Here is a 12,890-nt window from a genome sequence, read left to right as displayed (position 1 = left end):
ATTAAAATTAAACGAATATAATAAGATACCCACTACAACAAAATTTAATATTAATATTGGCCAAAATTTGACACAAAACGAAAGAAATCAAGGTTAATTAAAGAATAACATTGCTTATTTGTCTCAATAGGCAGTGACACTAAAATTACTCACCCTAATTAGTCTTTCATAATGAACACTTGTAAATCGATTTAGTCACTATAAAGTTCATCAATGAAAAACTAATTATTGTTCTTATTTGTTTTTATTAATTATATATTTTTTTAATTTTTTCAATTCTAGTACGATATAACATAGAGGAACATGGAACAAAACAAAAATATTCGTCGACAGCAGGGTTCGAACCTGCGCGGGCGTAGCCCAACAGATTTCAAGTCTGTCTCCTTAACCACTCGGACATATCGACCTCTGCTTTTGCACTTTTAACTTTAATATAACATTTAAAACTATTAAATGCAACGTGGATAATTAATATTTAGATAAATAACTTGGTAAAAGGAATCATTATCATATTTTATTTAAACCCGATTGTGATATTTTAAAGAAAGATAAGTGAGCTACTTTTCAATTAAACAATCGCTGCGATGGACGCACGTTGGATATAATTAAATATTTATCCTCTTTGAACATTGATTTATGAGATAAACTTTTTTATTTTTTTCTTATAATTATTTATAGGTAAATTGATGCAAAAAGTTGAACTAACGAAAACGTTTGAAAGAGCATATTGGAAAATTATTTTTTAAACTAGGAAAAATTGTTCATCACTATTATATGTTCTTTTAAGTGAGCTATGGAACTTTTAATCATTTGATCTTTTTCTTCTCTTTATGGTGAGGTGCGCAATTATCATGTTTGCCACTTCTTGGTAGATGTGATAGCATGTTGAAAAGTGATATCTAATGCAATGGAAAGTGATACTATATTCAATTATACTATTAATAGTTGGGGGCTTTGATCCATTCCCTACCCAATTTAATATTATACTTTTCTAAGAACATGTTTCGTACAAACTTAAGACAATATCTAGAAACTAATTTACAACTTTGCATATGTTAACTTTATCATCTCCATCCATTTTTTGCATTCCTATCTAGATTTATTATTTTCATATATCTTCCATAAAAAGTTAGAGTTGAGGATAATGTAATCTGATTACTTTTATAATAACTAAACTAACAATATAGCATGTATAATATTTTTTTTTGCATGATATAAAATGAGTTTTCTTTAAAAATTTGTTAACAACCAAAAAAATTTAGTATTGACCATTCCTAGTTATTAGCAACCCTTAGTACAAAACTTTTAAATCTTTCCAAAGAATGTTAGGAGATTGGGACGAGTGTATATAATTTGTTCTTGTGAAGCTGAGTGTATCTTGTAAAGATGGTGAAATATAATGAAACATTATAAATGGAGAGTTTGAACAATGTTCTGAATACTTTTGGTAAAAACAATGTTTAGTTGTTAAATTATATTAATTTAACATTGATAATGTAATTTAAAATATAATTTTGAATTAAAGATCCTAATGTAATGATTATTAGAATATAAAATATTAAGTTATAGAAATTATTTTAGACTTATTAAAATTAATTCTTCTTTTCTCACTTCAATAAAGTGCATTTTAGTATTTTATTAAAGTTAACTAAATATCATAAAAGAAGAAAAATATTTGACTACTCTTTTGTTCTGGAAAAGAAAAAGAGAAAAGTAATGTTTTTAGAGAAAGTAAAGAAACTGTGACTTTGACCGGGAAAAATATTCTTGATAATTTCTATATTATCAAGAAAGCATTAAAGAGGAATAAGAGAAGAGAGAACAATCTACAGGAAGAACTATACAATGGATTCAGGTAAGTTTTCAATTTTTAAAATCCTAACTTTTTAATTATAAAATTTAGGGATTTTAATTTTTCAGATATTTATTTATTTTATTTGCATAAAAAAAAAATTAAATTCACTGTAATGTGAATTTCATTCCAACCATAAGGTTTTATTTGATTATCGCATTAATGTGATTTTGATCTGTGCACAAAAGTAAAGTTCATTAAAGTTACTTTATGCCAAAAGTTAAAATCTTGATGAAAGAAAGAATATTCACTGTAACGTGAATATCTTTTGGAAGCCGCAAGTTCCTTTTTTTTTTTTTTTTTTTCTGATTGTTCCATTAAAGCAGCTCTGTAATGTGTTTTTATCCGGCGCAGAATTCCATTTTGGAAGCAATTTTATGTTTCTCACAGTAAAGTATTTTAATGTTGTGCTTATGTTAATTTTTTTTTTTAAGATTGATGTGCATGGAATAGAAATTAAATGTGAATTAAAAGTTTGAAGCTTATAAATGTTTTTAATTAGAAAAGTGTATTTACTGACATATATGGTATAATTTTGTTTTATAAATTATATGTAATTTTTTTTTTTAATCTTGGATGAAGAAAATTTAATTAAGTTGAATTTCGAATGAATTATAATTTTAATCAAAATTAAAATTTTTAGTAATTCTGTTGTTCTTTTAAATTGTTCATATTATTGTGAAATTTATTCATAAATTAAAATATAGGATGTTAATTTATGAATATATATAATAATTAGTAATTGATATAAGGATGTTATGGATTATTCAAAAGTGAACCATTGTTTACAATTGATCACATTAAAGGGAGACATTTTATGTACTTAATAAATATGTTTGTATGTCCAAAGATAGTATACATATATACTTAAGTATGATTTATTGTTTATTAAAGTATATATGGAATTTGTCAATTTAAGAATCACCCAAAGATGAAATTAAATGAATGACTTAAATGATTACCTATCAGTTTAAGTGTCACCCAAAGGTGAACTTGAATGTATGACTAGTGTAATAATTTTTGTTTGAATCCATTAATTTTAATTAAAGAATTAATGTATGAGTCTGTATATTGTGGGAAACGCAAAGGAATTCATGAAAATGATTAAGGATTACTCACAATCAGACATAACTGACAAGTCTATTGTGGGAACTCTTATGAGTGAACTGACTACCAAAAAGTTTGACTGGTCACAGCCCATACATGAACATGTAACTGGAATGACTAATATAGTAGTAAGATTGAAGTCAATGAGAATGGAGGTGAATGAGTCTTTTCTCGTACAGTTCATCATGAACTCTCTTCCTCCTAAATTTGGCCAGTTCCAAGTGAACTATAACGCTCTTAAGGATAAATGGAACTTTCAAGAAATCAAAGTCATGTTAGTACAAGAGGAGGGGAGATTGAAGAAAATGAAAGATCATTCTATCCACTTGGTTCGAAAAGAAATGTACTTTTTATGTTTCTGCAAGTATTGAAGCAAATATTATTGAAGTTCCTAATAAGGGTGGTTGGATTCTGGAGCTACCACTCATGTTTCTAAGTGTTTAACGCTCAAAATACCTAAATTAGGAATTTGACTTCTCTCGAAAACGAAACAAGTCGAGACAATGTCTTCAGCTAAAACAATTAAAAGAATTAATTATTAAAGGACACAAGAAAGCTTGAGCAAGTTAAACGTTATCTGTCTACAAAGAGACAAAAACAAAAGAAGTGTTTAGGGTTTAGGGCTTAGGGTTTAGGGTTTTAGGCTTTTAGGGTTTAGGGTTTTAGGGTTTTAGGGTTTAGGGTTAGGGTTAGGGTTTAGGGTTTAGGGTTTATGGTTTTAGGGTTTAGGGGTATAGGATTTAGGGTTTCGGGTTTAGGGTTTAGGATATAGGGTTTAGGGTATAGGATTAAGGGTTTTAGGGTTTTAAGGTTTTGGGGTTTTAGGGTTTAGGGTTTAGGGTTTTAGGATTTGAGGATTTTAGGGTTTAGGATTTTAGGGTTTAGGGTTTTAGGGTTTAGGGTTTTAGGGTTTAGGGTTTGGGATAGTCAGTTTAGCTTAGAGGTTAGAGCATCGCATTTCTAATGCGACGGTCATCGGTTCGAATCCGATAACCGGTTTTTCTCAATTTGTTTTTTACATACCTGATAATATATTTTTTTAGAAAAAAAAAATGGGGGGAGTTCGATCTCTGTGTAAGAAATTAAGAAATGAACCCACTTTTTGGTATTCTTTTATATACAATAAATTCAGATATTGTTAAAATTCATCTAATTCTTCTTTGTACAATAAAACTTTAGTAGATTTCGCTTAATTTAGAATTATATAAGATTTTTCATTTAGTTTTGTTTTCATTTCTATTTATAAGATTTNTCATTTTAAAAAAGGAGTTTTTACGTCACGTTACAGAGGACCTTGTTTCAAAAAAATACGTCGTCTAAGATATTTACATGGACGTACTTGTAAAAAGCCAACAGTCAAAAACGAATTTAGAAATCAATCGCACTTCAGTAAAAAATCTCAATATCGTATTCGTTTAGAAGAAAAACAAAAATTGCGTTTTCATTATGGTCTTATAGAACCACAATTGCAAAAATACGTTCGTTTCTCCGGAAAAGCTAAAGGATCAACTGGTCAAGTTAGGGTTTAGTGTTTTATGGTTTAGGGTTTAGGGGTTAGGGGTTAGGGTTTAGGGTTTATGGTTTAGGGTTAGGGTGTTAGGGTTTATGGTTTAGGGTTTAGGGTTTACGGTTTAGGGTGAGGGTTTAGGGCTTTAGGGTTTAGGCTTTAGCGTTTAGGGTTTAGGGTTTATGGTTTAGGGTTTAGGGTTTAGGGCTTAGGGTTTACTGTTGGGGTTTAGGGTTTTAGAGTTTTAGGGTTTTAGGGTTTAGGGTTTACGGTTTAGGGTTTAGGGTTAAAGGTTTAGTGTTTAGGTTTTAGGGATTAGGGTTTAAGGTGTTAGGGTTTAGGGTTTTACCGTTTTAGCCTTTACGATTTAGGGTATAGGGTTTAGGGTTTATGGTTTAGGGTTAGGGTTTAGGGCTTTAGGATTTAGGGTTTAGCGTTTAGGGTTTAGGGTTTATGGTTTAGGGTTTAGGGTTTAGGGCTTAGGGTTTACTGTTGGGGTTTAAGGTTTTAGGGTTTTAGAGTTTAGGGTTTAGGGTTTAGAGTTTAGAGTTTAAGGTTTACAGTTTAGGGTTTAAGGTTAAGGGTTTAAGGATTAGGGTTTATGGTTTAGGGTTTAGGGATTAAAGTTTAGGGTTTAGGGTGTAGGGTTTAGGGATTAGGGTTTAGGGTTTGGGTTTTGGGTTTAGGGTTTAGGGTTTAGTGTTTAGGGTTTAGGGTTAAGGTTTTAGTTTTTAGGGTTTATGGTTTAGGGTTTAGGGTTTACGGTTTAGGGTTTATGGTTTTAGGGTTTTAGGGTTTAAGGTTTACAATTTAGGGTTTAGGGTTTAGCGTATAGGGTTTATGGTTTAGGGTTTAGTGTTTAGGGTTTAGGGATTAGGGTAGCCGATTTAGGGTAGCAGGTTTAATTAGAGGTTAGAGCATCGCATTTGTAATGCGATGGTTATCGGTTCGAATCCGATAACCGGCTTTTCTGAATTTGTTTTTTACATAATTGATAATCTATTTTTTAGAAATAAAAAATTGGGAGAGTTCGATCTCTGCGGAAGAAATCAAGAAATGAACCTACTTTTTTGTATTCTTGTATATACAATATATTTAAAATACATCAAATTTTTCTTTGTACTATAAAACTTTAGTTGATTTCGCTTCATTTAGAATTATATAAGATTTTTCATTTCGTTTAGTTTTCATTTCTATTTATAAGATTTTTCATTTTAAAAAAGGAGTTTTTATGTCACGTTACAAAGGACCTCGTTTCAAAAAAATATGTCGTCTAAGATATTTTCATGGACGTACTTGTAAAAGCCAGCAGTTAAAAACGAATTTAGAAATCAATCGCGCTTCAGTAAAAAATCTCAATATCGTATTCGTTTAGAAGAAAAACAAAAATTGTGTTTTCATTATGGTCTTACAGAACGACAATTGCTAAAATACGTTTGTTTCTCCAAAAAAGCTAAGGATCAATTGGTCAAGTTAGGGTTTAGTGTTTTAGGGTTTAGGGTTTTCGGGTTTATGGTTTAAGGTTTAGCGTTTAGGGTTTAGGGTTTAGAGTTTAAGGTTTAGCGTTTAGGGTTTAGGGTTTATGGTTTAGGGTTTACTGTTAGGGTTTAGGATTTTAGAGTTTTAGGGTTTTAGGGTTTAGGGTTTACGGTTTAGGGTTAAGGGTTTAGGGTTTAGGCTTTAGGGATTAGGGTTTATGGCTTAGGACTTAGGGTTTAGGGTTTAGGGATTAGGGTTTAGGGTTTAGGGTTTAGGGTTTACAGTTTAGGGTATAGGGTTCAGGGTTTAGAGTATAGGGTTTAGGGTTTAGGGTTTACGCTTTAGGGTATAGGGTATAGGGTTTAGGGTTTAGGGTTTGGGTTTAGGGTTTAGTGTTTAACGTTTAGGGATTAGGGTTCAGGGTTTAGGGTTTAAGGGTTAGGGTTTACGGTTTCGGGTTTAGGGTTTAGGATTTAGTGATTAGGGTTTAGGGTATAAGGTTTTATGGTTTAGGGTTTAGGATTTAGGGTTTATGGTTTAGGGTTTAGGATTTAGGGTTTAGGATTTAGGGTTTAGGGTAGCTAGTTTAGGTTAGCCAGTTTAACTTAGAGGTATAGCGTTTAGGATTTAGGGATTAGGGTTTTGGGGTTTAGGGTATAGCGTTTAGGATTTAGGGATTAGGGTTCAGGGTTTAGGGTTTAGGGTATAAGGCTTAGGGTTTAGGGTTTATTGTTTAGGGTTTAGGGTTTAGGGTTTATGGATTAGGATTTAGGGTTTAGGGTAGCTAGTTTAGGGTAGCGGGTTTAGCTTAGAGGTTAGAGCATCGCATTTGTAATGCGAATATCAATGGTTCAAATCCGATAACTGGTTTTCTCAATTTGTTGTTTGCATAATTGATTATCTACTTTTAGAAATAAAAAATTGGGAGAGTTCGATCTCTACGGAAGAAATCAAGAAATGAACCTACTTTTTTGTATTCTTTTATATACAATAAATTCAGATATTCTTAAAATTCATCTAATTCTTCTTTGTACTATAAAACTTTAGTAGATTTGGGTTCATTTAGAATTATATATGATTTTTCATTTCGCTTAGTTTTCATTTCTATTTTTATGATTTTTCATTTTAAAAAAGGAGTTTTTTTGTCACGTTACAGAGGACCTCGTTTAAGATATTTACCAAGACGTATTTTTAAAAAGCCAACTGTAAAAAACGAATTTAGAAATCAATCGCGCTTCAGTAAAAAATCTCAATATCGTATTCGTTTAGAAGAAAAACAAAATTGCGTTTTCATTATAGTCTTACAGAAGGACAATTGCTAAAATACGTTCGTTTCTCCAGAAAAGCTAAGGATCAATTGGTCAAGTTAGGGTTTAGTGTTTTAGGGTTTAGGGTTTTAGGGTTTTAGTGTTTTCGGGTTTAGGGTTTAAGGTTTAGCGTTTAGGGTTTAGGATTTAGGGTTTAAGGTTTGGCGTTTAGGGTTTAGGGTTTATAGTTTATGGTTTAGGGTTTACTGTTAGGGTTTAGGATTTTAGAGTTTTAGGGTTTTAGAGTTTAGGGTTTAGGGTTTACGATTTAGGGTTAAAGGTTAAGGGTTTAGGCTTTAGGGATTTGGGTTTAAGGCTTAGGGCTTAGGGTTTAGGGTTTAAGTTTTAGGGTTTAGGGATTAGGGTTTAAGGATTAGGGTTTAGGATTTAGGGTTTACAGTTTAGGGTTTAGGGTATAGGGTTTAGGTTTTACGCTTTAGGGTTAGGGTTTGGGTTTAGGGTTTAGGGTTTAGTGTTTAGCGTTTAGGGTTTAGGGATTAGGGTTCAGGGTTCAGGGTTTAAGGGTTAAGGTTTACGATTTAGGGTTTAGGGTTTAGGATTTAGTGATTAGGGTTTAGGGTTTAAGGTTTTAGGGTTTAGGATTTAGAGTTTAGGGTTTAGGGTTTAGGGTTTAGGATTGTGGGTTTAGGGTAGCTAGTTTAGGTTAGCCGGTTTAGCTTAGAGGTTAGAGCATCGCATTTGTAATGCGAAGATCATCGGTTTGAATCCGATAACTGGCTTTTCTCAATTTGTTTTTTACATAATTGATTATCTATTTTTAGAAATAAAAAATTGGGAGAGTTCGATCTCTACGGAAGAAATCAAGAAGTGAACCTAGTTTTTTGTATTCTTTTATATACAATAAATTCAGATATTCTTAAAATTCATCTAANTCTTCTTTGTACTATAAAACTTTAGTAGATTTCGGTTCATTTAGAATTATATATGATTTTTCATTTTAAAAAAGGAGTTTTTATGTCACATTACAGAGGACCTCGTTTAAGCTATTTACTAGGACGTACTTGTAAAAAGCCAACTGTCAAAAACGAATTTAGAAATCAATCGCGCTTCAGTAAAAAATCTCAATATCGTATTCGTTTAGAAGAAAAACAAAAATTGCGTTTTCATAATGGTCTTACAGAACGACAATTGCTAAAATACATTTGTTTCTCCGGAAAAGCTAAAGGATCAACTGGTCCGGGTAGGGTTTAGTGTTTTAGGGTTAAGGGTTTAGGGTTTAAGGTTTTAGGGTTTAGGGATTAGGGTTTGGGGTTTAGGGTTTAGTGTTATGGTTTAGGGTTTAGGGTTTAGGGTTTATGGTTTATGGTTAGGGTTTAGGGTGTTAGGGTATTAGGGTATAGTGTTTAGGGTCTAGGGATTAGGGTTTAGGGTTAAGGGTTTTGGGTTTATGGTTTAGGGTATTAGGGTTTAGGGTGTAATGTTTAGGGTTTAGGGATTAGGGTTTAGGGTTTAGGGTTTCGGGTTTATGGTTTAGGCTTTAGGGTTTAGGGTGAGGGTTTAGGGTTTTAGAGTTTTAGGGTTTAGGGTTCAGGGTTTTAAGGATTTAGGGTTTAGGATTTAGGGTTTAGGGTATAGGGTTTAGGGTTTAGGGTTTAGAGTTTATGGTTTAGGGTTTAGGGTTTAGGATTTAGGGTAGCTGGTTTAGGGTAGCTGATTTAGCTTAGAGGTTAGAGCATCGCATTTGTAATGCGAAGGTCATCGGTTCGAATCCGATAACTGGCTTTTCTCAATTTATTTTTTACATAATTGATAATCTACAGAACGACAATTGCTAAAATACGTTCGTTTTTCCGGAAAAGCTAAAGGATCAACTAGTCAGGTTAGGGTTTAGTGTTTTAGGGTTTAGGTTTTACGGTTTTCGGGTTTTAGGGTTTAGGGTATAGCGTTTAGGGTTTAGGGATTAGGGTTTAGGGTTTAGGGAATAGGGTTTAGGGTTTATAGTTTATTGTTTAGGGTTTAGGGTTTANGGTTTAGGGTTTAGGATTTAGGGTAGCCGGTTTAGGGTAGCCGATTTAGCTTAGAGGTCAGAGCATCACATTTGTAATGCGAAGGTCATCGGTTCGAATCCGATAACTGGCTTTTCTCAATTTGTTTTTTACATAATTGATAATCTACAGAACGACAATTGGTACAATACGTTTGTTTTTCCGGAAAAGCTAAAGGATCAACTAGTCAGGTTAGGGTTTAGTGTTTTAGGGTTTAGGTTTTAGGGTTTTCGGGTTTTCGGGTTTTAGGGTTTAGGGTATAGCGTTTAGGGTTTAGGGTTTGGGTTTAGGGTTTAGGGTTTATGGTTTCGGGTTTATGGTTTAGGGTTTAGGGTTAGGGTTTAGGGTTTTAGAGTTTTAGGGTTTTAGGGTTTGGGGTTTGGGGTTTAGGGTTTACGGTTTAGGGTTTATGGTTTATGGATTAGGGTTTAGGGCTTAGGGTTTAGGGTTTATGGTTTAGGGTGTAGGGTTTAGGGTAGTCGGTTTTGCTTAGAGGTTAGAGCATCACATTTGTAATGCGATGGTCATCGGTTCTGATTCGATAACCGACTTTTCTCAATTTTTTTTGACATAATTGATTATCTATTTTTTAGAAATAAAAAATTTGGAGAGTTTGAACTCTCCGAAAGAAATCAAGATATGAACCTACTTTTTTGTATTCTTTTATATACAATAAATTCGGATATTGTTAAAATTCATCTAATTCTCCTTTGTATTATAAAACTTTAGTACATTTCGCTTCATTTAGAATTATATAAGATTTTACATTTCATTTAGTTTTCATTTCTATTTATAAGATTTTTCATTTTAAAAAAGGAGTTTTATGTCACGTTATAGAGGACCTCGTTTGAAAAAAATACGTCGTCTAAGATATTTACCATGATGTACATGTAATAAGCTAACAGTCAAAAGCGAATTTAGAAATCAATCGCACTTCAGTAAAAAATCTCAATATCGTATTCGTTTAGAAGAAAAACAAAAATTGTGTTTTCATTATGGTCTTTTAGAACGACAATTGCTAAAATACGTTCGTTTCTTCGGAAAAGCTAAAGGATCAACTTGTCAAGTTAGGGTTTAGTGTTTTAGGATTTTCGGTTTAGGGTTTAGGATTTTAGGGTTTTAGGGATTAGTGTTTAGGGTTTAGGGTTTAGGGTTTGGGTTTAGGGTTTAGGGTGTAGGGATTAGGGATAAGGGTTTAGGGTTTATGTTATAGGGTTTAGGTTATAGGGTTTAGGGTTTAGGGATTTAGGGTTTAGGGATTAGGGTTTATGGTTTAGGGTTTAGGGTTTAACGTTTTAGGCTTTATGGTTTTTGGGTTTTTGGGTTTAAGGTTTAGGGTTTAGGGTTTTAGGGTTTATGGTTTAGGGTTTAGGATTTGGGGTTTAGGGTTTAGGGTATAGGGATTAGGGTTTAGGATTAGGGTTTAGGGTTGGGGTTTAGGGTTGGGGTTTAGGGATTATGGTTTAAGGATTAGGGTTTAGGGTTTAGGGTATAGGGTCTTAGGGTTTTAGGGTTTACGGTTTAAGGTTTAGGGTGTAGGATTTAGGGTTTATGGTTTAGGGTTTAGGGTTTAAGGTTTTAGGGTTTATGGTTTTACGGTTTATGGTTTTAGGGTTTTAGAGTTGAAGGTTTAGGGTTTAGGATTTAGGGTTTAGGGTTGATGGTATAGGGTTTAGGGTTTAGTGTTTTAGGGTTTTAGGGTTGAGGGATTTAGGGTTTAGGGTTCATGGTCATATAGAACGAATATTGTTAAAATACGTTCCTTTTTCCGGAAAAGCTAAAGGATCATCTGATCAGGTTATGGTTTAGGATTTAGGGTTTTCGGGTTTTAGGGTTTTAGGGTTTGGGGTATAGCGTTTAGGGTTTAGGGATTAGGCTTTGGGTTTAGGGTTTAGGGTTTATGGTTTAGGGTTTGGGGTTTATGGTTGAGGGTTAGGGTTTTAGACTTTTAGGGTTTGGGGTTGAGGGTTTAGGGTTTAGGGTTTATAGTTTAGGGTTTATGGCTTATGGTTTAGGGATTGGGGTTTAGGGTTTAGGGTTTAGGGTAGCCGGTTTTGCTTAGAGGTTAGAGCATCACATTTGAAATGGGATGGTCATCGGTTCGAATCCAATAACCGACTTTTAGTTTTTTGTATTCTTTTATATACAATATTGTTAAAATTCATCAAATTCTTCTTTGTACTATAAAACTTTAGTAGATTTCGCTTCATTTAGAATTATATAAGATTTTTCATTTCGTATAATTTTCATTTCTATTTATAAGATTTTTCATTTTAAAAAAGGAGTTTTTATGTCACGTTACAGAGGACCTCCTTTGAAAAAAATACGTCATCTAAGATATTTACATGGACGTACTTGTAAGAAACCAACAGTCAAAACCGAATTTAGAAATCAATCGTGCTTGTGTAAAAAATCTCAATATCGTATTCGTTTAGAAGAAAAAAAAATTCCGTTTTCATAATGGTCTTACAGAACGACAATTGCTAAAATACGTTTGTTTTTTCGGAAAAGCTAAAGGATCAATTGGTACGGGTAGGGTTTAGTGTTTTAGGGTTAAGGGTTTAGCGTTTACGGTTTTCGGGTTTAGGGATTAGGGTTTACGGTTTAGTGTTATTTTTTAGGGTTTAGGGTTTATGGTTTAGGGTTAGGGTTTAGGGTGTTAGGGTATTAGGGTTTTGGGGTTTAGGGTATAGTGTTTAGGGTTTAGGGATTAGGGTTTAGGGTTTAGGCTTTGGGTTTAGGGTTTAGGGTTTCGGGTTAATGGTTTAGGGTTTAGGGTTAGGGTTTAGGGTTTAGGTTTTATGGTTTAGGGTTTACGATTTAGGGTTTATGGTTTATGGTTTATAGTTTAGGGTTTAGGGATTAGGGTTTAGGTTTAAGGGTTTAGGGTTTATGGTTAGGGTTTAGGGTTTAGGGTTTATGGTTTACGGTTTAGGGTTTATGGTTTATGGTTTAGGGTTTATAGTTTAGGGTTTAGGGATTAGGGTTTAGGGTTTAGGGATAGGGTTTAGGGTTTAGGGTTTATTGTTTAGGGTTTAGGGGTTAGGGTTTAGGGTTTAGGGGTTATGGTTTAAGGTTTAGGGTTTAGTATTTAGGGTTTAGGGTAGCTAGTTTAGCTTAGAGGTTGGAGCATCGCATTTGTAATGCAAAGATCATTGGTTCGAATCCGATAACTGGCTTTTCTCTATTTGTTTTTTACCTAATTGTTTATCTATTTTTAGAAATAAAAAATTGGGAGAGTTTGATCTCTACGGAAGAAATCAAGAAATGAACCTACTTTTTTGTATTCTTTTATATACAATAAATTCAGATATTCTTAAAATTCATCTAATTCTTCTTTGTACTATAAAACTTTAATAGATTTCGGTTCATTTAGAATTATATACGATTTTTTATTTCGCTTAGTTTTCATTTATATTTTTAAGATTTTTCATTTTAAAAAAGGAGTTTTTATGTCACATTATAGAGGACCTCGTTTAAGATATTTACCAGGACGTACTTGTAAAAAGCCAACTGTCAAAAACGAATTTAGAAATCAATCGCGCTTTAGTAAAAAATCTCAATATCGTTTTAGTTTAGAAGAAAAACAAAAATTGCGTTTTCATTATGGTCTTACAGAACGACAATTGCTA

At 32.8% G+C, this 12,890-nt stretch overlaps 5 non-coding genes across 5 annotated transcripts; 4 read left to right on the top strand and 1 right to left on the bottom strand.

The window, feature by feature from the left end:
- Window positions 1-324: 324 nt before the first annotated feature.
- Window positions 325-406, bottom strand: TRNAS-UGA. The gene has a single exon. It is a non-coding gene; the product is annotated as a tRNA-Ser (tRNA).
- Window positions 407-3,885: 3,479 nt separating this feature from the next.
- Window positions 3,886-3,958, top strand: TRNAR-UCU. The gene has a single exon. It is a non-coding gene; the product is annotated as a tRNA-Arg (tRNA).
- A 3,961-nt stretch (window positions 3,959-7,919) lies between these two features.
- TRNAT-UGU lies at window positions 7,920-7,992 on the top strand. The gene has a single exon. It is a non-coding gene; the product is annotated as a tRNA-Thr (tRNA).
- A 930-nt stretch (window positions 7,993-8,922) lies between these two features.
- TRNAT-UGU lies at window positions 8,923-8,995 on the top strand. The gene has a single exon. It is a non-coding gene; the product is annotated as a tRNA-Thr (tRNA).
- A 284-nt stretch (window positions 8,996-9,279) lies between these two features.
- TRNAT-UGU lies at window positions 9,280-9,352 on the top strand. Its single transcript has one exon. It is a non-coding gene; the product is annotated as a tRNA-Thr (tRNA).
- Window positions 9,353-12,890: the final 3,538 nt, after the last annotated feature.

The sequence above is a fragment of the Vigna radiata genome, unplaced genomic scaffold, assembly GCF_000741045.1.
Source record: "Vigna radiata var. radiata cultivar VC1973A unplaced genomic scaffold, Vradiata_ver6 scaffold_7, whole genome shotgun sequence".
In the NCBI taxonomy this organism is placed as follows: Eukaryota; Viridiplantae; Streptophyta; class Magnoliopsida; order Fabales; family Fabaceae; genus Vigna; species Vigna radiata.
The sequence above is the reverse complement of the archived record's forward strand: the minus strand, read 5'-3'. Positions and strand labels throughout refer to the sequence as shown.